The following is a 27,026-nucleotide window of genomic DNA, read 5'->3' on the forward strand; positions in this document are numbered from 1 at the left end:
GCCTGGGTGCGACCAAGACAGCAAGCCGGCCCTTCCTTAGCCCGTGCGACTGGGGCGCCAGGCTGTTAGCAGGTGCTGTGTGGGCGACCAGCACGTAACCTGGGGTTCCGGGGCAGTTCTTTAGGGAAGACCCCAGAAATTCAGCCTCTTAAGTCAAAGGCGGGGCAGTCAGCCCTGGGGTGCACGGTACCGCCTTCTAGTCCGTGCCCCACTCACACTGGCTTGGGGGCAGTGGGAGGCTCTGCTCACCCAGCTGTGGGGAGCCCGAGGGCGGGCCGGCTGTGGGTGGGACACCCAGTGCGACCGTGTGCAGCTTCCTGGATGTTTGTCACACGTCTCTGTGGACGGCCCTGGCCCTCGAGCTGGCCGCTCCCCAGTCCTGTGGGCCCAGATGCAGCCCGGGGGGCCTGGGACCCCACACTGTGCTCTGCCCCCCGTCTTGGCAGGCACCCTCCCCCCAGCACATCCTCCTGGCCGATCGAGCTCGGCCCCTCAGATTCTTTGTCACACAGTCATTAGTCACAGCCAAGCACACACCCCCAAACCTGGCTAAGTACTTGACGTCATTTCGTACCCCAAGAGGCCTGCCTTGTGATTTGTCTCCAGAGCCCACGACTGCTGTCCCCTCGGGTCCCTGCTGTCTGCCCCGCAGCCCAGCATCGGTAGCAGGGAGGGATGAACCGGTGAGCACTGCGGTGTGAGTCACCATGGCTCCCACCCGTGCTGGGAGCCCCCCAAGGACCTGGGGTGTTTGCCCTGCATCTGGAGGGCATCTTGGCTACCCACTGGAGCACGATGTCCCCTGAGCAGCGGGTGCTGCAAGGTGCCCAGCCGGCCACATCACCACTGTGGGAATGGAGAAGCCAGGAGCGGCTTGCCAACCCCTGAATAGCCTTCTGTACCCCTCAAGGTCCTAGACGCCCTCCCTCGTCTCAGGCCCCTCGCTCCCACCGCCTCCACCCCCACAATCCCTGCGTGGACAGATGAGACTTCCTGCCTGCTTGGAAGGGGGCCGACAGGGCTGGTGTTATTGCTGCCATCTCTCAGGGCCACTCAGACATCAACTAATTTGTTTCAATGTTGCCCCCTCCCTTATTGATCAATGCTTTAGCCGAGCGTCATGTTAAAAGACTTGTTCCCTTGGCAACCATCAGATACGCGCAAGTATCTTCCTTGTCTGTTTCCTGAGCCTGATCGCCCCACGGCTCTGAGGGAACAGACCTCCTTTCCTATCCCCGCCTGCTTTCTGAAAGGCACAGGATACTGTTCAGAGCAAGTCATTTTTAAAACAATGTGAAGAAAAGAACATAACCAGGTTTTTCAGCAGATATAAAGTTGTTTCGTAAGGTGCCTCCCTCTTAAGAAATATGAAATCAGATTTTAAAACCTCTGACCAAGTTAATCTTCTGAGCACTTTTTCTCTCCTTAGGAAATAAGCTGAAATATGGAAACAGTTCTCTACATAAAGCTATCAGTCACATCATTTATAAAGAGAAAAATTGAAAACAGCCTAAAACTACAATAACAGGAAATTCAAATAAACTATGGTTCACACACCTGCACGCAAATTACAGAGCTGCTTAAAATGCTGCTGACGAGAGGGGCGTGCAAGCCAATGAGGTGAAGTGAACAAGATAAAAACTGTCTGCATGGGTGAGCATAATGAAGACAAAACAACACTAGACCATGCAGGAGCAGCGCTTAGAGAAAAGCACACACCAAACGCGGGCAGAATGGCTTCCTGGTGGAGAAGCCACGGTATTGGTTCCTTGTTCGCGTATTCAACATTTCGTAAGCACCTACGATGTCCCCAGCCCTGTTCAAGGCACCAGGAGTGCAGTGGTTAATTTCTACCTCCTATGTTTCCACAGAGGTGTTTAATGGGGTGTGGTACTCTTCTGTGGAAAAGCAACATATTGTTTTTAAGCCAGAGTACCTGTTTCACCTGCGAGGCTGGCAAGCAAAGAAAGATACTGAATTCTCTTGGTAGGAAGGAGCCCCGGGCCTGCCAGTGGAGGGTAAATCACAGCTACTCAGAGGGCAGTCAGTGAAACATGACATGGACAGCACCTGTGCCCAGCGCTTCCGCCCGTAGTCAGCCCCGGACCAGGGCACCCCTGTACTTGCTGCGGGATGTCCATGAAGCTTATTTGCCATGGCAGTGGCTGCTGACAGCCTGGGTGCCCTGGCCTGGGTGCGGCTAGTGGGGACACAAGGGCACACTCAGTAGCACACTGTGCAGCCGCAGAAAGGATGAGTGATTGGACTGTGTGAGCGTAAGGGGACTTTTCCAGGAGACAGAGCAGTGCACTAAGTGTCCCCCGTGGAGAGGGGCTGAGGGCGTGTGCTTCAGCTGCATCTCTTTATGGCAGCAAGCTCTCAGGAGCATTTGCCCCGGGTCTCGGCTAATGGTAGCATTTGCTTCTCACTGATCTCTTACCAGGTGCTTGTACGGCTCTCTCACTAAACGTGACTTGGTGTAAAAGAATAAACAAATCGGGCTAAAAGATTCCCACACATTGAGCATTGTCCAGGTGGTCAGAAAGCAGCTGGGAGGTCAGCGTCCAGCTCTGTGTCCTCCAAGTGAACGGGGCCGTGCTTTGCTAACCACCCCACGTGCAGCCCTGAGCGCCCTCCATACACATCCCCTGGGTCCCCAAGCACCTGCAGCACAGGGTCCCCATCCTCTCCTTTACAGGTGAGGATCTGGAAGGCTTCTGCAGCCCACAGTGCCAGGGTAGAGGACAGCAAGTGGCCTGGGCAGCAGGAATGAGGCCCCAAGCCATGTTTATTCTACAGCTCCCCATCTCCAGGCCCACCGTGGACCCCACTGTTCCAGGAACCCAAGTCTGAGAAGCACAGGCCTGGTGGCAGAGCCCTCAAATTTGGCCTAGCTGACCCCAGCTGGGACCTGGCCTGCCCCACTCACCGTGAGGCTTTGAGCTTGTGACTGTGTAGCTCTAACCTCAGTGCCCCCAGCCCTGGCCACAGAAGCACGAGGGACTCGTGTTGCCAAGTTTGGGTGTGGAGAAGAGGCAACAAATGTCGTGTGTGGCACATAGTAGGTTCACAACAAACGGAGGCTGCTCCCCTTGGAAGGCCCAGCCAAGCCCCCAAAGCATCTCCAGTTGCCCGCCCCCATTCTGTCCCTGTGCCTCCAGGGCTGACTGTGTGCCCCTTGGTCGCACCTAAGCCAGGGGCCCCTCTTGGAGCAGGGAGCCGGCACCACCCACTCGGAGCCTGGGCTTTCCTTCTCCCGCTTGTTTAATCTCAGGGTGGGGATGCAGCGTGGGGAGACGGGTCTTGGCAGCTCCCCACTCTTACCCCGTCACGCCCCAGGGACCCTGGGCATGTCCCTTCACTGCTCTGGCCTCGGTTTCCTCGTGAGCACAATGCCTGCTGCAGTTGACGCCTGCCTGGCAGGCTTCCCACTAGGATTACCTGGGCTGCAGGTGTGGTGCCTTCCACACAGGCGTTCAAAGGCTCTGTCTTCCTTCCTGAGTTGCAAACGGCAGTAAAAGGTGATGTATGTCACCACCCAGCTCCAAAGGGCCACCTCCCTCCTCTGTCCCTGCAACGGGAGGAGTTTGGGAAGGGGCCTCCAGCAGGCCTTCCCCAGAGAGCTCCTAGGTGTCTTCGAGCCAGCGAGTCCCCAGCTCATGTGCAGGCTCTGAGGGAGAGGAGGAGCCAGGGCAGACCCAAAAACCTTCCGGACCTGTGACCCGCCCCCTGTGCCCTCTGAACTGCCAGCCAGGGCCAGCAGGGCAGACTCTCACACTAGGCTTGTCCGGGTGGCCCAGAGTATTTGAAAACCAACAAAAGTGAACCTTGAAAAAGAATCCAAGGGCCGGGGATTTAGCTCAGTGGTTTCGTCGCCTGCTGCGCAAGCGCAAGGACCCAAGTTCGCTCCCCGGTACCAAAAAAAAGAAAAAGAAAAAGAAAAAGAATCCAAGTCCCCCTTTATGGGAACCCAGGGTTTTCTTAGTACTCCTAGCTCAGTAGCTGCAGAAGTTTCCAGGCCAGAAGAGAAGAGAGGAAAGAACGGTTTTGTGTGGTGGCTGAGGGTACTCTTGTCCTCCTGGCTAGAGGCCCGGCTGGAGCCCTCCCGGGCCGGCCACTCCTGGAGTTGGTTTTATTCTGTTTTGTCTTGTGGTACTGAGAATTGAACCCAGGGTCTCTGCATTGAGCTCCATCCCCAGCCCTTTTTAAATAGTTTGAGTCAGGGTCCCACTAAGTCACTGAGTTGACCAGGCTGGGATCCAACTTGCCATCCTCCCCACTCAGCCTCCCGCAGTGCTGGCTCCACAGGCCTGTGCCATCGAACTCTGCTCCCCAGAGGGTCTCATTCAGCCAGTCCAAGCCCCCAGGGGAAAAGCAAGGGGAAGAGAGGGACAATAGGCCTGAGGTCCTTGGAAGACAGGGGACAAGAGAAAGCTCTGTCCAGGTCTCCAGGTCCGTGCCACAGAGCTGCATGGGAAAGACCCAGCCCGGGCAGGACAGGATGCCGACTTGGCACCAGGAGGAGAGGCATGGCCCAGCAGGCCAGTGTGTGTGTCCCTCTGCCCTTCCTGGGGGTGATGTGGTGTGGCTCCTCCTAAGTCTCAGATCTCTGCTTGACCTTTGGCCCAGGAATTCCACTTCTAGGAACTGATCAGGGGAGATAAGACAGACAGGAAGATTTAGTTCCTGGCAAGTTTATTGCGCCAATGTTTTAAGTGGGTAAAGCAGGAATTGCCCAGTGTTCTCGAGAGGGGCTGAGTAGAGCACATGCTGGTCCACCAAGCCCTGGTCGAGGAATAAAGCACTGTCAAGAATGACATGGTGAAAAGGTGTTAATGCCAGCCTGAGAAAGAAACCCACCAGATGCCAAGGTGTCACTTCTCCTAATTTCTCTGCATTTCTCACAGTGAGCTAATGTATTTTTTGTTTATTTCTGAGTGTAGCCTTGGGACAGACTATCTGGGTCCAGTCCTCCCTGTGTGTCCTTCGGCAAGTTACTTAACCTCTCTGCATGTCAGGTCCTCACCTGTACAGTGGGGACAGCACCTGCCTCCTGGAGTTAACCTGCTGAGTTTAGAGTTAATGTATCCAAAACACCTAGCTCATGGACTAGCTGGTAAATGTGCAGGTGCGAGCTGTCCAGATTACTCACGTTTCCATATATGAACACGGCACTGTGCTCCATGCCGGGAACAGGGCAAGGACAGCTCAGCTCCAGTACAGAAGACTCTAAGCCAACACCTGCCCCATTAACCCATTCCAGGTCCCTGGCCGGGTGGCACATTAACAGCCTGTGCCCGGGAGCGTCCTTGGGGACCTGGGACATGTCTGAAGAGTGGCAGGAAGCAGGACACTGAGAGTCCAGAAGTGAGACTCAAGGGCTCTGCTTAGAAGCCCACACATCCAGGCCCCGGAGGGAGGGAGCAGAGGTTAACCGGCCTGGAGTCTGGGTCCCTGGGAGTGCAGGGGACCCTGGGGAGAGGAGGGTATGAGGTGCAGGGTGTGGAGTCCTGGGTGGATTGGGAAGGGCATACACGGGGACCCCTTTACACGCGGCCCCACGAGAGGCCAGGTGTTTGTCGCCCCCGGACAGAGGAGGAAGGCGGGTTTCGGGTGCTTGTCCAGCTCAGTCCCTCATGGCTCCTGGGACGAGGGGCGTAGGGTGCCACAAGTGGGGCCCCCACAACCTGGAGGCGAAACCCAGCAGCGCCAGGTGAGCGAGCGTCTGGCCGGTCCTGGGGACCGCTCACCTGCCCGGCCCTCGACGCAGCCGCCGCCAGAGGGCGCTCCGGAGTCCAGGTGTCTGCGGCCCCACCCCGGCCCGCATCCCAGCCCAAGTCAGGTTCAGGACATTGCTCCCTCCGCAGGACACTTCTCAGAGCCCTCCATGGCTCCCTCCTTGCAAAACTCTCCCTTCCTCCGTCCCTTTCCTGACTACCCCGGCCCCCTGCCCTATGTCCCTGCACTGCTACCTGGGAATGTAGGGCTGGTGGGGGATGCAGACGGCTCCCGGGGGTTCCAGGAGGGGCAGATGCTTAGGGAACGTCTGTGGAAAGCGCAGGTGTGGGAAGGAGAGCGGCCAGAGAAAGCAGCGGGGAAGGAGGAGGCCACCGTGTCGGGCCCCCCTGTTGTGAGACGCTGAGTCGTTCCCTTCCGTGTCCTAACTCAGTCACCCCAGCCTCAGCACCTTCCAAACTTTCCCCAGGGAACAGGTTCTTCTCTTGGAATCAAAACCATGACTTTTGAGGGGGAGTACTGGGGATTAAACCCTGAGGATGTAGCCTCTGCACTGAGCTACATCCTCAGCCCTTTTCTATTTTTTATTTTGAAACAGGGATCTTACTAAATCACTGGGTTGCCCAGCGGGGCTCAAACTTGCGATGCTCCTGCCCCAGCCTCCCAGAGTGCTGAGACTGCAGGTGTACGCCACCCACGGACCCAAGCTTGAAATTGTGACTTCAGTCACCGCCTCTGGATGTGGGTTGTACCAGCTGAGTACCGGGTGCTCCAGGCGGGAGCCAGGCCTAGCCGGAACTTGGAGAACGTAGTGATTTAGGGCCCGAGTTCCCTCCCGAGGCGCGAGACAGTCCGGGAATGCTGTGCCTTCGAGGGAGGCTCCCAGGAGGCCACACCTTCCCCAGCTCACCCTCCCTGGCTCTGGGGCCTCCTCAGACCGGCGACCCCAGCTTGCTGAAGTGGTACCAGCACTCACCCTCTAGAGCTGCCCCAGACTGGGAGAGACCCACACTCCAGGAACATACAATTTGGCGTTCAGCGCGGCCCCTGGATTCCTCTGCCCTGGGACTCCAGGGGCATCCTCTGGACTCCAGACCTCCCTCACTATCCGTGGACTCGCACGGGCCCCTCCGCAGGTGGTTTGAGAATTAAGCCAGGTGCACAGGGCTGGGCGGCATACAGAAGCGCCCAGGGCCATCGCTGCTGTCAGCAGGTTTCCGTGAGAACGGAGCCGCATTAGGCACTGCCTGGCTTAGCCACATCACAGCCCCTCTCCCCAGCATGGCTTCCTATTTTGGCCCGGCCCAGGTGGAGGTGTTGAGGATGGCGTATGTCTCTCGGAAGCCATCCGGCAGGTTGTGGGACAGCGGTGATGAGTTGATGAATTCCACCGCAGTACCAGGGCACACGTCCAAGCCACCAGGCCGTCTGTCTGCCACGCCGACCTTTAAAGGTGAGCTTTAACCCGCCCATCCCTCACTGCTGATTCAGGCAGATGTGAAGGCCGTCGGCCCATCGCTCACTCCATCCCGCCCCAGCATGCGGCCTGCTCCTCTCTGAATCACAGCACAGTGCCCGGAAGTATGCAGCCCCATGCCAGCACTGCAGGCCGCCCAGCGAGGCCCCTGCACCCACTCCCACCTGCACCGGGCTCCGGGGAGGGGCTCCAGCCTTCTCTCCTACCTGGCTGTTGTTCACACCCATCTGTAACTTTCTTCTCGTCCAGCTTCTCCTCGGTCTCTCAGATACTCACTACAGCTCACCTCCTTTTAGATGCCGTTTGCTGTAAGGAGCAAACACCCTAATCCAAGCTAAAACCATGCCAACTTGCATTACTATTCCATACAACAGGGATTCTGGCAGAGCAGCAGGTTTCAGGGCGGGCTGACTTTACGGCTCAGAGCTATCCTCAGAGACTCGAGTGTTTTCTCTCTTTGTGCTGTGTCCCCATCGCTATGGTTGAACATGTCCCCTGACAGTTTGCATGTTAATCTACTAGTGAGGATGTAAATTACAGTCACTATGGAAAACACTATGGAGAGTTCCCATAAACCAAAATAGAACTACTATAAGATCCAGCAATTCCACTACTGGGTACACATCTAAAGAAGATTAAACCATTATAGTGAAAGATACTTGTTTATCACAGCACTATTCACAACAGACAAAAAGATGACCTTCCACGGATGAATAAAGAAAATGCAGTACCCAATGGAATATTACTCAGCCATGAAAAAGAACACAATCCCATCATCTGCAATAACACAGATGAAACTGAAGGTCACTATGTTAAGTGAAATAACGCAGACACCAAAAGACCAAGGTCACATGTCCTCGCCCATCTGTAGAAGCTTAACAAGTCAAGCTCATGGAAGAACAAAGGGGCTGGGGTCACTAGAAACCAGGAAGGATCAGTGGATGGGGTGGAAAGAAATTCAATAAGGGGAACCAGGGAACCAAACTGAAGTCAGAATAGAGGAGTCACTTGTGGTTTTTCTTTAGAACCATGGGGCAACTACTAATTAAAACAAACTACGATAGATTTCAAAATGACTAGAAAAGATGAATATGAAGTTTCCAGGGCACGAAAGTAACAGCTGAAGAGGTGGAAGTGCCATTCCTCTGATTTGGTTGCTACACACCAAACACACATACTGAATCATCACAGCATACCCTCATAAAGATGCACGAATACCATGTCTCCATAAAATAAGGAAGTAATAATTTTTGAAAGTTTGTGTACTGGCAACTTGATCCTTAGCAATGGCATCTCTGGAAGTAAGAGGGTCAGGTGGGGTCCCCAGGGAGGCCATGGCAGCAGTGGTGGCTTCATATGAGGAGGTGGCCCAAGCCGGAGGCCTGTCCCGTGGGCCTCACGACGGCCTCTGCCATGCTGTGATGCAGCAAAAGGCCCTCGCCAGGTGCCAGCCCCTTCAAGGCAGCCAGAGCTTCTCAGACTCCAGAGCTGGGAGCCACTAACCCTCTGGCTTTGTAAGTTACCTGGTCTCAGGTATTTTGTTATGGCAACGGAAAACAAGGTGCATTTCTATCGCTTGGCATCGCCTTTGTCTGCAAACTGAAACCAAGATAGTGGCCGCTCACGGTAGCTGGCCCCAACTCCTCTTCCAGCAGCCCCTTGGCTGTGGGAAGAGCCCGTCCTGAATGCAGCCCTCACCGCTCTGGCCCCTGAGATGGTCAGTGTGGCCGTTGTCCAGGCAGCACCTCTGCCACGCCCTGGACTTCGCACCACTTGGCCTGCAGGCTGGACCAAGGCTGGACACCAGCTGTTTACTGTGAAGTTCCTTGTTCTACACAGATGTGAAAATACTCTTTCCCCTTTGAGTAGCTCTTATTTTTTCAATTCTGTCACCCAAAGTCTACATGATTTTTTACCGCAACAGTGAAGACCCTCACCTCAGCATTAGGTTGTTTCCAAATAAAACATCATTGATTTTGTTCATTTCCCTCACTTCTACTTCTTGATTTTTTTTTCATTTTATTTTTTTAAACTGACATTTACAACTAGTCAAAGTCTGATTCTTGACAAAATTTATAACGAATTATTATTTTAGAAATTAAAAACAATTTGCTTTACACATCAAAAACAAAGCTTATGTTTTCAAAAAGTAATAATTCAATGGACTTTAAGCAAATCAGTGCATTAGAGGTGACCTCAGCATCAGGAAATCCATCTTTTCAAATGCATTTTATTACATGTGTGAGTAGGTAAAAGTCACATCTTGGGAAGTTTTCCGAAACTTAGTACCTAAATTTAATGTAAATTTAAAAACAAAAAATAAATTAATTAACTGTAAATCAATACTGCATCCTATTTTGTTTACTCCATACTAAGATTAATTTCATCTACAGATTTTTTAAAACGTTGAATAATGGAGACCATCTTTAAAACAACAACTCTTTACAACTGATTCTCAGCAGCCGTCCACGCCTCAAGTCTCCTTAAGTATTTCATGTCTAAACGGAAGTACTTTCACAGACCTTTTTATCCCCTCCATAACTGACAGCATTTGAGTTAAAGCTGGAAAAGTCATCACAGCACAAGACAAGCAGTAACCCCCAAGTCTGAGTCGTTAATTAGGCAACATAATGAGAACTGTAGCACGTTGGGATCCGTGGGCCCAACAATTATCCCCCTCAGCCTAGAAGTCTTACTTGGATGGGAGAATTATCCAAGCAGGCGAGGGTGCCAAGCCGCCTGCGCCAGCATCTCACCACGAAGTGTGCCTTCTGCCAGCAAGGAAAGGGAGGGCGGGAGGCAAGGAAGAAGCTGTGACCTTTGAGAAGCACCCGCAAGCATGGATTAAGAAACGAAGTTCGTCCCGAGATCGATTGCCCCGCTACCCGGCGGAGCCCAAGGAGCTGGTTACAAGGCCGCCAATTAAGAGCTAAAGCAGAAATGACTCACGTAATTGCAGAATCGCTCACTTTAACAGCCTGATTGGAAAGTGTCAACACCGCATCTGAGACTAAAGAAGCAAAGGAAATGGAAAAGGTGACATTTTGGAATAATATTATTAGTAAACGAATTGACGACGTGTCAGACGACAAAGACAACACTGATCCAAAGGTTTATGAAGTCAAGGAAAAGTTTTCGTTGCGGATCAATGGATCTGCACATTACTCTCTCCCTAATTGGGCCCCGTTAACAGCACCTACTAGAATCCCTAAAGGAAAGGGCCAGGAGGACACTGCTCTGACTCTAAGGTGGTCCCCAAACAAAGGACAGGGAATGAGGCCCTCCACAGGTACGTGAAGACCGGGACATGCGGCTCGTTACAGAGGCCCTGGGCGTCGTGTGTGACGCAGCTGTGAGGACGGAGGGTGGAACAGCCCAGCACTGAGACTGTTCCAGAGAAGCCCGAGGTGCACGCAGAGTGCATGGCATTACTCACAGCCTCCTGTACAGAAGTCTGCGCACAGACCTACCATCCACAGTGAATCACAGGATCAAACAGGTGAGTCTAATAAAATCCAGGCTGCAGCAGCAGGGTCTCTTTCTACGTGACTCGAGGAAATGACTCTGGCGAGCTGGGCTGGGCTGAGCCATGCCAAAGTGGCTGTCCAAAGAATGAGATGCGTGGAGAGTTTAAGAGCTAAGAGACGAAATGGGGGTGGAAAAGTGTAAATGATTCTCACTTAGCTATCTCGCTTGGCTTCAAAAAACGGTGTACTTAACTTGACATTTTTGAGTACCTGAATGAACGTAATTGGAAATTGCAAGGACCGTCGGGCCAAGCTGTCCTTTAACCACCCAGGCTATGAAAAGCAACCTCAAATGTGCAAGAACCCAAGAAATACATATTCACAAGCCCTTCCCAGCACCTATAAGGAGGTTGTGGTGAGCACTAAATATGCCTCCTCGTCCATCTGAGACTAACGGAAACCAAGGCCGAAGAGCAAGCATAATTCATAGCTGCCGTGTGCTCTGCCAATTCCGAAGCGATGCGCCTTAATGTGGGAGGAGAGGGAGGAGAAGGGCGGAAACAGTACGTGTGCTGGCTGTCACATAAATAATAGCTGGGAGACAAAGGATGTCACTTTGTGCTGACAAGCCAAATAGCATTAGTTGGCACCCTCTGAAATTGCTGAGATCTGACCACCTTTCACCTACAAAAATGCTACTTCTGTATTGCTCCGGCTAATTAAACATTACAAAGGACATTAGAATGAAAGTTACTCAAACAAAAACACAAACTTCCCTCAATTGCAAAAGAGATGCAAAAACAAAAACATGTTGTAATGTGGATAGACCTTGAAAACACTATGCTGAGCGAAATAAGCCAAACACAAAAGGATAACTACTGCATGATTCCACTTACATGAGGAGGTAGAGTAGGCAAACTCATGCATGGAAACCAGAACAGAGGTGCCAGGAGCCAGGAGGTGGGGGAATGGGGCATTGCTGCTTAGTGAGCAGTTTCTGTTTGGGCTAAAAAGCAATTTTAGAAATAGTGGTGACGGTCACGTAACATCGTGAACATCCAGAATGCCACAGAATTGTGCTGTTAAAATGGCTAAAGTGATAAATTTTTATTATGTATGTTTTACCACAAATTTTTAAAAATACAATATACAAATACCATGACTTATACAATTTAAGTAAGTAAATTGTGTATGTGAAATAGATCTCAATGAAGCTGCCTTTTTAAAAATTAACATAATAATAAAGGAAATTATGCTTTAAAACAAAAATAAATAAATAAATAAAACAGACCATATGGAGCAGGAAACAGAATACATGTGACATGATCCATCTGATAAGTATTATGCCCACTGTCAGCGAGTGGAGACCAGCATAGCAGGCATGTAGGGAGCGCAATCAAGGTCAACACATTTATTAAATGGAAAAGATTTTCAATTATGCTTCCAAAGCAAGCCACTGCTCTAAACAGAGTGATGGAGAACAACAGGAAAATCTTGGAAATGGAAACAATAAACAAGCAGGGCTCTGACTCTGCTATCAGGCAAGGTAGAATGCAGACCAAAAAGCACCGAATGTGAAGAAAACGTGACATGATGTGCCTGTGGAGACGCACGACTCTGAATGCCAATGCTGCAGACAGCTCAGCAACCACTTGTTTAAAGCAAAAGCTACAAGAAATATAAGAGGCATGGACACACACGCACACACACATAAGAAAGCCACTAATAGGAGATTTACACACTGTGCCTAGCCAAACGAACAAAGACGAGTTATCGAATAACTAAACAGTACAATCGAGAAGGGAGATCTTGCAGCTCGGGAAGCTGAGGGGGGAGGATCACTTGACCTCGCACATTGGAGACTAGCCTGGGCAACACAGCAAAGCCCTAGCCTAGGAAATAAATAATAAATAAGAAGTCTTATGGGTATGAATACATTTTCTATCATGCCAGGCTGCATGTAGCTCACTGGTAGGGAATGTGCCTAACATGCACAAGGTCTTTGGTTCCATTCCCAGCACCAAAAACAAGACAATAAAATATACATTACAATAAAGGAAAACATGCATTCTTCTCAAACATGCAGAGAACACGCATCAACCCACACACACACACAGGTCATACTCTTCATAAAGTAAAAATGATGCAAACAACCCATGTTGATTATAGTGCATGGAAAACAGAATTTCAAAACTAATTAAAAACACATTTTCTGCTAAGAAATTTAAAACCTCACTCAAACAACTCTCAGGTAAAAGGCAAAACAACTGAAAATGTAGAGTTTCTTTAAAAATAATAATGTTATGTATCAGCAACTTTGGAATACTGCAATATAATTACCAGAGGAAAATTCATAAGCATAAATAACTTATACCAGCAATAATAAATTAACAAAAATAAGTGAATTAAATTCCCAACTAAAAAAAAAAAAGATGAACAATAAAGTAAACCAAAAATGCACTACCAGGAACTAAGGAAGATAAAAGCAGAAATTAATAGGCAATGCAGGTGGAAAATAATCCAGCCACTTTGGGCAAATGGTCTGGAAGTTCCTCAAAAAACTATACAGAGGACAGCCAGTGACCCAGCCACTCCTCCTCCGCCAAGAGAAATGGACACACCCGGAAACATGCACATCAGGGACTTCTAAGACCCAGAAAGTAGAGCCAACCCAACAGGCCATCAGTGGAGGACGGGAAGCAAAATGTGGTTCTCCCTATGTCAGAACAGTGATCGGTACAAAAAGAAACAGAGCGCTGATCCATGTCCCTCAAAGTCATTTTGCTCAGTGAAAGTAACCAGACACAAAAGGTCACATGCTGCCATGCCCGATGGGCCAGTGACGCGGCAGTAAAAGAATTTATCAGCAGACGAGGAATACTGGAAAGATGAGAGCTTATTTAGATCCCTGAGGGCACTGTCAAGAGGAACAGCAGGCGAGCTTCCAAGACAGGAATTGTGCAGCCGGGGTGAGGACCAGGCTTTTGCTACGGGATGAGGATAACGTGGGAAAAGGTCTCCATGGGCAAACACACATCTTAGGAATGCACTTTCCAGGGCCCCTGGTCCTCGTTAATCTTTAGGAAGACCTGCAATGCAACAGAAGTGGGACATCAAAGTTGCAGGTTGTCAAGGCCTCTCCCTTAGCCCTCAGAAAGGCTCTTGAGATTTAGATAAGGGAATCTGTATGTTCTACCCTTTAATCTTGCGCTGCTCTTATGCCTTATTAGCAAGGTGCTTTGTGGCTGTCTAGTACATGCTGGGCAGAAGGGTGTTGTCAAAGAAGTTAGAGTGCTGAGAATTGTAACCCCTCTGTCACTACACATAGGCCATGATCCCTTCAGCATGATCTGTCCAGAACAGACAAATAGACAAATCCATAGATCAGAAGGCAACTGAGTGGATGCTGGAGGATGGAAATAATGAGGAATGAAAACTGATTACTTAATGGGTACAGGGTATTTTTATGGGGTGGTGGAAAATGTTTTACACTAGAGAGAATGGTGGTTGCATAACATTGTGAATACACTAAATACCACTAGATTTTACTTTCAAATGGTTAATTGTATGTTATGTGAATTGCACCTCAATTTAGCAAAAGAAAAAAATGATGAGGTAGAAAATGGAAAATCCATAGAACTAACTAATAACTCAAAATTCTGGAGCTTTTAAAAAAATACAAGTGTTTAGTTATCAAGAAAAAAACAGGATACAAAAAGGAAATGATAAGAAAGGCATATACATGAAAAAGAAGAGTTTTTGAAAATCAGATTATTTTGCACAATTCTATGAAAAGATGTGAATATTCAGATGAAATGGGGTATTTCCTAAGAAAGTATAACTTACCAAAACTGAATTCAGCAAAGACAGGTTTAAACAGCCTAATTCCACAAAAGAAATATTTAAAAATGTAAACACTTGAAAAAAGAAATAGAATAAAACAGAACATAATGAAATCAGTTAGCTATAAGAGTAAAACCCTTAAATATTTTTACATGTTCAGCTTCACTCATAGTATGGAGAGGGAGAGAAATGAGTCTTTTCTAAATATACCTTTAAAAATTATTTTGATTCTTGAACCATATTAATATATATACATTTATAAAGTTAAATTAGCAAGATCTGGAGTTTCACAACATAACCACATAGAAGAAAATAATCCAAGAACTTTTTGAACACATTATATAAGGATAAGAAGAACTAAAAGAAACCCTAAACTTTATTAAAAATGTGTTATTGGGGTTTTTCACAATGGGCTTGCCATGAGAGTGCAGGTGTAGTGGGAACCACCACTAAATCAAACCCACCATGGGAAAGGAAAAGACTCCTTCCTATCAATATTGTTGCCATTGGACACGTGGATTCGGGCAAGTCTAAAGTCCACTACTACCGGCCATCTGATCTACAAATGTGGTGGCATCGACAGCAGAACCATTGAAAACTTTGAGGAGGAGGCTGCTGAGATGGGGAAGGGTTCTTTCAAGTACACCTGGGTCTTGGATAAACTGAAAGCCGAGCGTGAGCATGGTATCACCATTGACATCTCCCTGTGAAATTTGAGACCAGCAAGTATTACGTGACTATCATTGATGCTCCAGGACACAGAGACTTTATCAAAAACATGATTACAGGCACATCTCAGGCTGACTGTGCTGTCCTGATTGTTGCTGCTGTTGGTGGTGAATTCGAAGCTGGTATCTCCAAGAATGGGCAGACCTGTGGGCATGCCCTTCTGGCTTACATGCTGGGTGTAAAACAACTCATTGTTGATGTTAACAAAATGGATTACACTGAGCCACTCTACAGCCAGAAGAGATACGAGGAAATTATTAAGGAAGTCAGCACCTACATTAAGAAAATTGGCTACAACCCTGACACAGTAGCTTTTGTGCCAATTTCTGGTAGGAATGGTGACAACACGCTGGAGCCAAGTGCTAACACACCTTGGTTCAAGGGGTGGAAGATCACCCGAAAAGATGGCAATGCCAGTGGAACCACGCTGCAAGGGAAAGGGAAGACATCGGAGAGCAGACAAGGCAGAGACCAGCTGGGCCTCTGGACAGGGCAGAGAGAAGCACGTGATGTGCATCCACAGGCAGCCCCACACTTCTCATAAGGGCATTTTCCACTTCCCAGTGCAGGCAGGCAAGTCCAAGCAAAAAGCAGAGGTCTCTGTGGGTCCAGGTTCAAAATTAGTAATGAAAGGAAAACTGGAAATTTCACAAATTCATGCAAATTAAACAACCAACAAATCAAAGAACATTTACAAGAGAAATTATAAAATGCTTAGAAATGAATGGAAACGAAACAAAAACACAACACAGCAAAACTTCTAGAACACAGCCAAAGCAGGCCCAATAGGGAAACGTAAACCCATACACACTTACACTGACACATGGGCAAGATGGCGCATAAGCAGCCTAACAGTAAAATTTAAGGAACTAGAAAGGGAACAGGTGAAGCCCAGAGGTAGCAGGAGGAGGGAAACAATAAAGATAAAACAGAGATGATAAAAATAATATAGAAAGTCCCTGGGACTGCCAAGTTGACTCTTTAAAAAGACCAACAAAATTGACCTTTAGCCTGATGGGCTAGGGAAAAAAGAGAAGGCTCAAAATACTGAAGTCAGAAATAAAAGTGAGGACATTACTACCAGTACTACAGAAAGAACAAAGGTTACCGGTGTGTTCTACGAGTAACTGCACGGCAACATGTTGGATAGCCTAAGTGAAATAACAAACTTCTACAACCCCAAGTCTACCAAGACAAATGAGAAGAGATAGAAACTCTGAGTGGACCTATAGCTGAAGGGAGATGAGAACAGTCATAAAAAAAATCCAACAAAGAAAAACCGAGGACCTGATAGCCTCACTGGTAAATTCTACAAAACCCTTAAAGAACTAACATCAATCCTTCTCAAACTTTCCCAAAAAAACTGAAGAAAAGAGAACATACCCTATACTAAAGTTGGACAAAGTCACTACAAAGAAGAAAACTACAGACTAATATGTTATGAAAATTATACCAAAAATCCTCAATAAAATATTGCCAAACCAAATTCAACAGCATATTAAAAGGATTATTGACCCTTGGATTTATCCCTAGGATGTAAGAATGACTCAATATATGGAAGTTAATCAATGTAAAATATCACACGAATGTAATGAAGGGGAGAAAATCACATGGTCACCTCAAATGATGCAGAAAAAGCACTGGACAAAATTTATCATTCTTTAATGGTTAAAAAAAGCACTGGAGGAGGATCCACTGCTGGGCGTGACAAATCAACTCCTAGCCAGTTCTGCACCTTGGTTCCCCTCGGCACAGAGGCAACTACCAAAGCGAACACCTGAGAGAAGAAGTAGGACTGGAAGAGTTGGCGGCTTTGGGAGAAATAATTGAGCAGCACCACCTCCAGAAAAGCCCATGGCTGGTGTAAACTGTAAAAAGAGCATGAGATTTTTACCCAGGGAATGACTCCTTCACAGCAGGACAGCTGGAGAAGAGTTCCAGTGCAGAAGCCCCATATTGCCAGAGAGAATTCAATCGGGCGCCATTTTGGGAAGGAGTCGATGGTGTGGGACTGAGCCACAGGACACCCGTACTACAGCTTCACCCCAGGACTGAAGTGTTACCCTACCACAGAGCGTGGGTGACAGTCAGTCATGGGAAACAGCCACAAGACAGGGTGAGGGCTAGCCAAAGATCCCAAGATCCCCTGAGAAGCTCAAGCTCAGGCCAGAAAGGGAACAGGCCTGCATTCCGTGGTAAGAGGCCAGGTTCCACCAGTGTGGCTTCCAGAGGTGGCTGGATCCGAAGGTGATGGCATGGAACCCAGGGGTCCACTTGAGCACTCACCCCTCTGCCTACATCCCGTACAGACAAGTAGTCCGATTGCTTCACTGTGTACCAACGTGAAAAGGGATGTAGCTTGGACACTTGGCGCAGCCTGGGGTTTATGGACGGGGGACCTCTTGAGCAGGAGGGTCACCCCACAAACCCACAGGCTATAAAGCAGGGCAGAGAGGATTGTGACTGGCTGGATTACAAAGTCTGTAGGTCCTGTAAGGAAACCACTCATCTGGATATACATAGGAAATTTTTTTTTTTTTTTTTTTTTTTTTTTGGTACCAGAGATTGAACTTGGGTCCTTGCATTTGCGAGGCAGGCGGCAGAACCACTGAGCTAAATCCTTGGCCCTCATAGGAAATTTTTTTAACCCGTGTTTTTCTCCATTATTGGGTGTTTTCTTTTTTGTGTTGTCTGGAGTTTTTCCCCTCTTTTTATTTTATTTTTATCATCATCATCATCATATGTATTTATTTTGGTCCTCTTCTCTTCTCTCTTTTAAATTGTTACCTAATTTTTTTCTTTTAGTTTACTCTCTCTCTCTATTTTTTCTTATTTGTCCTTTTTCTTATAGGTTTTTAAGTTACCTTTATCTACTACTACTAATTTCCTTTTACTCCTTAATAGGATCCTTTACTTCACTTTTATCACTTTCTTCTCATCTTACATTGCTTAGCTTCTCAAACTTTGTTTCTCATGCTGTCATTCCCCACACCCTCTATCTCTACTAGTATAACCATTAAGCTTTATGAATCAATAGATGGGCAGTTAAATATATCTAATTACTGTTGAACATTGTTCTCTTGTTAGAGGAGAACAATGATTGTTCCATTGAGTAGGTATTTACTATAGGTCAATATATGGTTTGTCTTAGTGTTTATACTATAATCATAGATCTCTTTCTATGGTTAAGGGTGGTACATTATAGGTTCTTAGGGTTTGTCCATATCCAGTCTGTGCTTGACACTACTGTTGTTGCTGATTTTTATCACTGTAGGCAAGGTGCCATAATTGTTTTATCAATTCATTTCTCTGCATCCCAATACCTGGATTTCCTGGGGTCCATAAACAATACTGCAGCCCATTCCTGAAGAACTTGGTACTGGGCCAAATAACCTGCAACCTCCCCTCCCAAATAAACAAAGGTGGTTGGATCCTGGGACAGGGTCAACAGCCAGTACTTAGCCATGCCCAGAGGATAGCACTACAAAGCAGATATTAACTAAGGAGTCCTATGCTACCAACAAAGCTACCACTATATTCAACCTACACGTTGCAGTACAGAAAACAAACAAATAAATCAAAAATAGAGTCACGAGAAGACAAAGCAACAAAATGTCTCCAAAAACTCCCAACTCCCCCAAAGCCAATCTAGGGGGATCAAGGGGCAGGAAATCAAAAGCTACACAACTGAACTATCAGAAAGGGTAAGAGCAGGGGTAATAAAACAGATCAGTAAGGTGCCTGGTGAATCCCAAGAAGACAGAACTAAACAGATAAAGACCCTAGTGAAACATGATGAGCGAGTCTCCAGGAGACATTAATAAAAAGCTAGTGGAGCTAAAGAAAGAGATGTAAAACATGAATGCCCAACATAGAAAATAGAGTCCATAAAAAATTACCAAATAGAAATCCAGGAGACTAAAAATTCGATTGAAAGCATGACCAGCAGAAGTGACCAGTGTGAGGATAGTGTCAGAACTAGACGACAAGTCTGTGTTTGGTAGTCGGTTAATGACAGATACCTTAAAAAGAACAAAAGAACATGAAAGATGGATCAAACAGCTGCTAGGTGACACAATACTAACCTAAAATTAATCAGAATTAACAAAAAATTAGAAAGCAATATGTCTTAGTTACCTTTCCAACTGCTGAGACAAAATACCCGACACCCAAAGGGAGGAAAGGTTTATTTAGCTCATAGTTTATAGAGGCTTTAGTTCATATTGGCTATCTCCAAGGCAGAGCGGTGTGGCAGGAGAAACCGTTCATGGTGGCAGACAGGACATAGCAAAAGCAACAGGGACCTTAACAGCATCTTTCCAACCCTGTCATCTCACCCAGGCTACTTAGGGCAGGAGCACTCTCACCTTAGTCCTAGTGCCCTTGAGCCTAGCATTGCACCATGAATCAGTTCCAGCCTCACACACTCTCCATCCAGCCACCTCTGAAAAAGCCCCACCTCTGACCACATGAGGCTTTGGGGGACGTCTAGACACAAGCCATAACACAATACAAAGTGCAAAATAAATAACAGCAGAAAACTTTCCAAACATGGAGAAATAATTTAACATACAGATAAGTGAGGCATGCAGAACCCCACATAACCACAGTCATAAAAGAACTTCTCCAGGACACATCATAGTCAAAGTCTTAAAAATCCAACACAGGAACAGAATCTTAAAAGCTGTTAGAGAAGAGTCATGAATCACTTATAAATTACAGCAGACTTCTCAACACAAACCTTAAAGGCCAGGAGAGCTTGGAGTGAAGTGTTTCAAGCCCTAAAAGAAAACAACTTCCAAGCCAAACTGATATATCCTGCAAAATGATCTTTCAAAATTGATGGAGAAATAAGATATTTCCATGACAAAAAACACCTGAAGAAATTCATGACACCAAACCAGCATGCCAAAAAATTCTCAAAGATATCCTAGAAAGAGACAATGAACCTAACAATGACAAAAAGGTCAACAGAACGAATGCCCCTGGTAGAGCAAGCAATAGAAAGGAAAGAAAGAAAGTCAGTGGCAGGAAAATAACACGATGACAGGAATAAGTCAGTACATATCAGTTATAACTATTAATGTGAATGGTCTCAGTTCACCAATCAAAAGACATAGATTGGGGCTGGGGATTTAGCTCAGTGGTGCTGCTACCTGCCTTGCAAGCTCAAGGTCCTGAGTTTGATCCCCAGTAACAAAAAAAGAAAATACAAAACCCAATGGCATGTTGTATAAAAGAAACACATTTAATCAAAATAAAGAAATTAATATACTAAAAACCAAAGGACAAAAAGCAATATTTCATGCAAGGGGAGCCTGAAAACAACCAAGAGGAGCAATCTTATTTTCAGATAAAGTGGACTTTAAGCCAAAACTAATCAATAGAGGCAAAGAAGGACACTGCATATTGCTTACGGGAACTATTCAACAGGAAGAGATAATAATTACAAAGATATATGCACCAAACAATGGTGCACCCAACTTCATAAAACAAACACTACATAAAAGATCAGATAACTATCAATACAATTACACCAGGGAACCTCAATACCACTCCATCACAAATAGATCAACTAGGCAAATAAATCAATAAAGAAATATCAGAGTTGAACCAAATCTTTGAACAAATGGACTTAATAGATATATACAGTGTTCTACCCCAGCAAGAAGAGAATACACGCTTTTTTCAGCAGCACATGAAACTGTCTCCAGAACAGATCACATACTAGCCAACAAAGCATGCCTCCATGAGAAAGAAATTAGAAAAACAATATGATTCACAATAGCATCAAGAAAAATTAAATACTTAGAAATTAACCTAGCCAAGAAAGAAAGACCTCTACAACAAAAATTACATCACTCTAAAAAAGGGGATCAAAGAGGACATCAGAAAGTGAAAAGCTATCCCATGTTTCTCAATAGGAAGAACCAATATAGTCAAAATGGCTACACTTCTAAAATATAGATATATAGATTTAACACAATCTGAATCAAAATGCCAACAGCATTCCTCACAGATCTAGAGGAGACAATCCTAAAACTCATATGGAACCAGAAGAGACCCAGAGGAGCAAAAGCAATCCTGGGTTACAAAAGCAAAGCAGGTGGCATCACAATCCCAGATTTGAAGTTATATTACAAAGCTACAGTGACAAGAACAGCATGGTACTGGCACAAAAACAGACATGTGGATCAGTGGAACAGAATAGAGGAAGTAGAAACAATCCCAGCCACACTGAGCTATTTGATCTTGACAAATGGACCCAAAGCATCACTGGAGGAAAGTTAGCCTCTTTAATAAATAGTACTGGGAAAACTGGCTATCTAAATGCAGAAGATTGAATCTAAACCCACATATCTCACCATGTACTAAATTAAAATAAAAATGGATCAAAGATCTAAATGTTAAAACAGAAACAGTCTACTGGAAGATAAAATAGGTAAAACTGTTGAAGTCATAGGTGTAGGCAAGGACTTTCTGAACAGAACTCCACAAGAAATAATACCAAGAATCAACAAATGAGATTGTATCAAATTTTAAAACTTCTGCACAACAAAGGAATCAACCAACAAAGTGAAGAGACAACCTACAGAGGAAAAGAAGGACACTGCATATTGGTTAAGGGAACTATTCAACAGGAAGAGATAGTCTGATCTTGGGATCTTGGGATCAAATTATGGGAAAAACTTTTGCCAGCCATTCCTCAGACAGAGGGCTAAAATCTTTTAACTCAAAGGAATTAGATCCTCTAAAAAAAAGACCCAGTCCAAAACTGGGCAACTGAGATGAATACACACTTCTCAGAAAAAGTACAAATGGCCAATAAAAACATGAAAAAAAAATGTTCAACATCACTGGCCGTTGGTTTAATACAAATTAAAACAACACTGAGATTCCATATTACTCCAGAATGAATGGTTATCATAAAAGAAATATAACAATCCTGGGGAGGCTGCAGGGAAAAAGGAACCCTTTCTACACTGTTGGTGGGAATGTAAACCAGTATGACCGCTATGGAAATCAGCATGGAGATTTATCAAAAAACTAAAACTAGAAACTCGATTTGACCCAGCTATTCCCCTTCTAGGTGTCTTCCTGAAAGAGTTAGACATCATGTTGTAGTGATCTATGCACATCCATGTTTATAGCAGCACAATTCATAATAGCTAAGTCTTGGAAATGGCCTATCCCTGGTGTCACAAATGTCAAGATCTTCTTCTCTATTACATACAATATTCCAAAACACTTTTATCCACTCATCCATCAATAGACACTTAGGTTGTTTCTACACATTGGATACATACTGTTAGTAATCCCTCAATGAACATGGGAATGTAGGTCTCTTCACAGGGGGCAATTTCATTTTCTTTTGTACCAGAAGAGCGATTGCTCGGTCATATTGTACTTCTATTTTTAATTTATTTACAAACCTCCACACTTTCTTCCACAGGGGCCTCACCCACCTTCATTCCCAGCAACAATGTATAAGGGTTCTCTTTTCTCCACACCTTCACCAACACCTTTCAGACTGACAGATATGGGGTGATTTATCATCAGGGTTTTGATTTGCATTTCTCTGATTAGTGATGTTGAGCACCTTTTCCTATGCCTGTTATCCATTTTTATTTCATGTTTGGAAAAATACCTATTTAGGTAATTTGCCCCGTTTTGAAATTCGGTTATTCAGAGATTTGTTCTGGAATTATGTAAATTCCTTGTGTATTTGGATATTAATCCCTTCTACCTGTTTTGGATGTTAATCCCAACTCTTACCAAGTTGGGAACCTTACTTTCTCCCTTCCATGGGCTGCCTTTTCATTTTGCTGTTTCTGCAGAAGCTTTTTAGTTTGATGTAGTCTGAGTTGCTTATTTCCACTTTTGTTGCCTGGGCTTTTGGGGTCATATTCAAAAACATATTGCCAAGGCCAAAATGAAAGAGGTTGTCTCCCATGTTTTCTTCTAGGATTTTTACCATTTCAAATCTTGCATTTGGTCTTTAATCCATTTTCAGTTTATTTTTGTGCATAGTAAGAGCCCAGTTTTATTCTTTTGCATGTGGACATCCAGTTTTCTCAACATTATTTATTAAAGAGACCATCCTTTTGCCATGGTAAATTATTGGTGGCCTTGTCAAAAGTAGCTAACCAGGCCCAGAGATGTAGTTCACCAGTGCAGCGCCTGCTTGGCAAGTGTAAGTTGTTGAAGTTTAATTCCTGGTATCGGAAAAAGAAAAAAGCCCCTTAAAAGTAGCTAACCATATATGTTTGGGTTTATTTCTAGCCTTGTATTCTGTTCCATTGGTCTATATCTACTTTTATGTCGATACCCATACTGATTTGATTACTATTACACCACGATATAATTTCAAATCAGAAAGTGCAGAAAGTGTGCTGTCTCCAAATTTATTTATCTTTCTCAACATTATTTTGGCTACTAAAGGTCTTCTGTGGTTCCACACAAATTCAATAATTTTTTTCTATTGTGTGAAAATATCACTAGAATTTTGATAGGGATTACATTGAATCCATACATCCCTTTAGTTAGTACAGGTGTTGTATTACTATTAATTCTCCCAGTCTACAAACTTGAGATACTTTTCTATTTATATGTGTTTTCTTTAATTTCTTTCATCAGCGTTTTGTAATGTTCAGATTACAGGTTTTTCATTTCCTTGATTAAATTTATTTCTACATATTTTATTCTTCTTGGTGCCATTATAAAGTGGATTATTTTCTTGGTTTCTATTTTGGATAGTTGCTTTGGGTGTGAGACAGTGTTGCTAATTTTTGTTGTTGACTTTGTATCTTGCATATTGACTGTATTCATTTATTAGCTCTAACTGTGTCAGTGTGAAATCTCTACAGGATCATGTCCTCTGGAAACAGGGAGAATTTTACTTCAGATATGAATGGCTTTTATTTCTTTTTCTTACCCAATTGCTCTTACTAGTATTTCCAATATTGTGTTAAGAAGAAATGACAAGAATGGGCATCCTTGAAGAATGGGTACCAGATCTTAGAGGAAAAACTGAAAACTTTGATTATGATATATTAGCTATGGACTTGTAATAAATGGCCTTTTCTTACATTGAGGAAATTTCTTTCCATAACTATTTTGTTGAGTTTTTTTAAATCACAAAAGGGTGTTGAACTTTGCCAAACACTTTTTCTTCATCTACTGAGATTATTACGTGGTTTTCATCTTTCATTCTGTCAATGTGATGTATCACTGTTTTGCATGTTAGGGGATAAAATTCATTTGGTCATGACATGTAATCTTTTGTTTAGTTCCATTTACTAGCATTTTATTGAGGATTTTTGCATCAGGAATTTACATCAGAGGTGTTGGAATAAGAAAAGACAATCAACAGAAGCTAACACTAAGATGTCACAGGTGCTGGGATTATCTAACAAGGATTTAAAGCAGCTCATCATAACGAGCAATTACAAACACATCTGAAACAAATGAAATCACAGAAAGTCTCAGCAAAAAAACTTAAAAAATAAAGAATAACCAAAAGGAAATTTGAATTAAAGGGGATAATAACTAATATTTAAGAACACACTGACTCAGGACAATAGCAGAATGGAGAGGACAAAGGCAGAAATCAATGAACTAGGAGATAGAACAATAGAAATAAATTTATCTGAACTGACAGAAAATAGAATTTTTTTTAAAAAACAGCATTTCGAGACCTGTGTGATGATAACAAAAGGTATAACATTCATCACCAGAGTTCCAGAAGAAAAAGACAGAGATTGAGAAAGTATTCAAAGAAATAGTGATATAAGCTTTCTCAAGTTTGGCAAGACATAAGTCTACAAATTCAAGAAATTGAGCAAACTCCAAACAGAATAAATCCAAAGAAATCCACACCAGAATACAGCATAATCAAACTTCAGACAACTAAAGACAAAGAAAACATCTTGAAGCAGTGGGAAACGACACAGAACTTGCCTGGGAAAACCACTGGAATGACAGTGGATTCCACATCAGAAACCACGGAGGCCACAAGGTAGTTACACAACAGTTTTCAAGTGCTGAAAGAAAAGTAATGTCAACCTTGAACTCTATACTGAACAAAATTGTCCTCCAAGAATAAAGGAAAAATAAAACATTCTTACATGAAGGAAAAGTAGGAGCATGTAATCCCGTAAGAGCTATTTGAAAAGACTGTCCGAAGGAAGTTCGTGCAACAAGAAAGAAATGCTCAGAGAAGGGACCTCAAGAAGAAAGAAGGAAGTGTGTAAAGGAGAAAAACAAGTAAATATGATAACGTTTCTTTCTCTCTTGAGAATTCTAAATCATAGTTGATAATCAAACCAAGAAGTGTAATACTAGGGCCGGGGATTTAGCTCAGTGATTCTGGCTCCTGCGCAAGCACAAGGTCCCGCGTTCGATCCCTGGTACCAAAAACAAACAAACAAAAAGTGTAATATTGCCGGATGCAGCTCTCAGTTAATGCAGAGGACACATCTAGTCAGCTCTGCTGTAACAGGGGAGGGAAAGGGGCTCCAGCAGGGTTAAGGGAGCCATCCCACTCAAGCCGGTAGAATGTCAGCACAGCAGATTTTCCAGTGATAGAACAGGTCTGGGTCTTAACTGCAGTTTGATCTTCTTTCTCTCATTCTACAGGCTATAAAGTTAGGTTAATTTTAAATCTTTCTTGTTTTATACTGTAAACATTTATAGCTATAAAGTTCCCTTTTGCACTGCTTTTGGTGCATCCCGGATTTTTTTTTACTTCGTTCATCTCTATTTTCTAATTTCCCTTATGATTTCTTCTTTGATCTATCATGTGTTTAAGAATGTATAAATGCTGGTGAGGCTGTGAGGAAAGAGGAATGCTTCTACATCATTGGCAGGAATGTAAATAAACACTATGGAAATAAATATGGACAGTCCTTAAAAAACTGAAAATACAGATACCATTTGATCCACCTATACCATTACAGGTGCTGTATAGTCTTGAAAAAAATCGAAGACAACATATGCACACTCATGCTTACTGTGGCACAATTCACAGTAGCTAAGCTGTGGAAACAGCCTAGATGCCCATCAACAGATGAATGGATAAAGAAAGTGTGCTTTAGATACACTGTGGAATGGTATTCAGCCAGAGAAGAACGAAATCGTGTCCTCTGCAGGAGAATTGGTGGAGTCGGAGACCATCGTGTTAAGCAAAATAAGCCAGGCTCAGAAAGTTAAATATCACGTTTTCTCTCGTATGAGCAATCTCAAAAAAAAAAAAAAAAAAAAAAAAAAAAGGTCAAATTATAGGAAAGTAGAAGGTAGACTTTTAAAGATGAAGAAGATGGGGAAGAGGGGAGAAAAGGAAAATGGGAGTAATGAGAAAATAATCAAAATACGTTATATGTGTGTATTGATGTACCAAAATGAATCTCATTATTCTGTACTACTAACATGCATTAGTAAAATATCATTTTAAAAGAATGTGTTGATTTCCACAAAGTTATGAATCTTCCAGTTTTCTTAATGTTACTGATTTCTAACTTCATCCTATTGTAATCAGAGAAGATACTGGATATGACACCTATCTTTTAAAATAGATTGAGACTTAACTTGTGGCTTAACATAAGGTGTGACCTGGAAAACATCCCATATGTGTTTGAGAAGAATGCTTACGCTGTTGTGGGTAGGCAGAGTCTTCAGTCTGTGCCTGTTAGCCCCAGGTGGTCCACGGTGTTTTTCCAATCCTGTTTCCTTGCCCATCTTCTGTCTAGTTTCGTATTGATTATTGAGAGTGAGGT

At 44.7% G+C, this 27,026-nt stretch overlaps 1 long non-coding RNA gene across 1 annotated transcript in view; it reads right to left on the minus strand.

The window, feature by feature from the left end:
• LOC147822871 (uncharacterized) overlaps positions 1 to 27,026 on the minus strand; it is a 72,779-nt gene continuing 45,753 nt past the window's right edge. Inside the window, exon 3 of the long non-coding RNA XR_015444966.1 lies at positions 1 to 27,026. This exon is cut by the window's right edge and continues 25,656 nt beyond it. This is a non-coding gene — a long non-coding RNA (uncharacterized LOC147822871).

The sequence above is a fragment of the Heterocephalus glaber genome, unplaced genomic scaffold (genome assembly GCF_053883595.1).
Source record: "Heterocephalus glaber isolate CG9 unplaced genomic scaffold, H.glaber_assembly_v1.0 deba00001608, whole genome shotgun sequence".
NCBI classification, from domain to species: Eukaryota; Metazoa; Chordata; class Mammalia; order Rodentia; family Bathyergidae; genus Heterocephalus; species Heterocephalus glaber.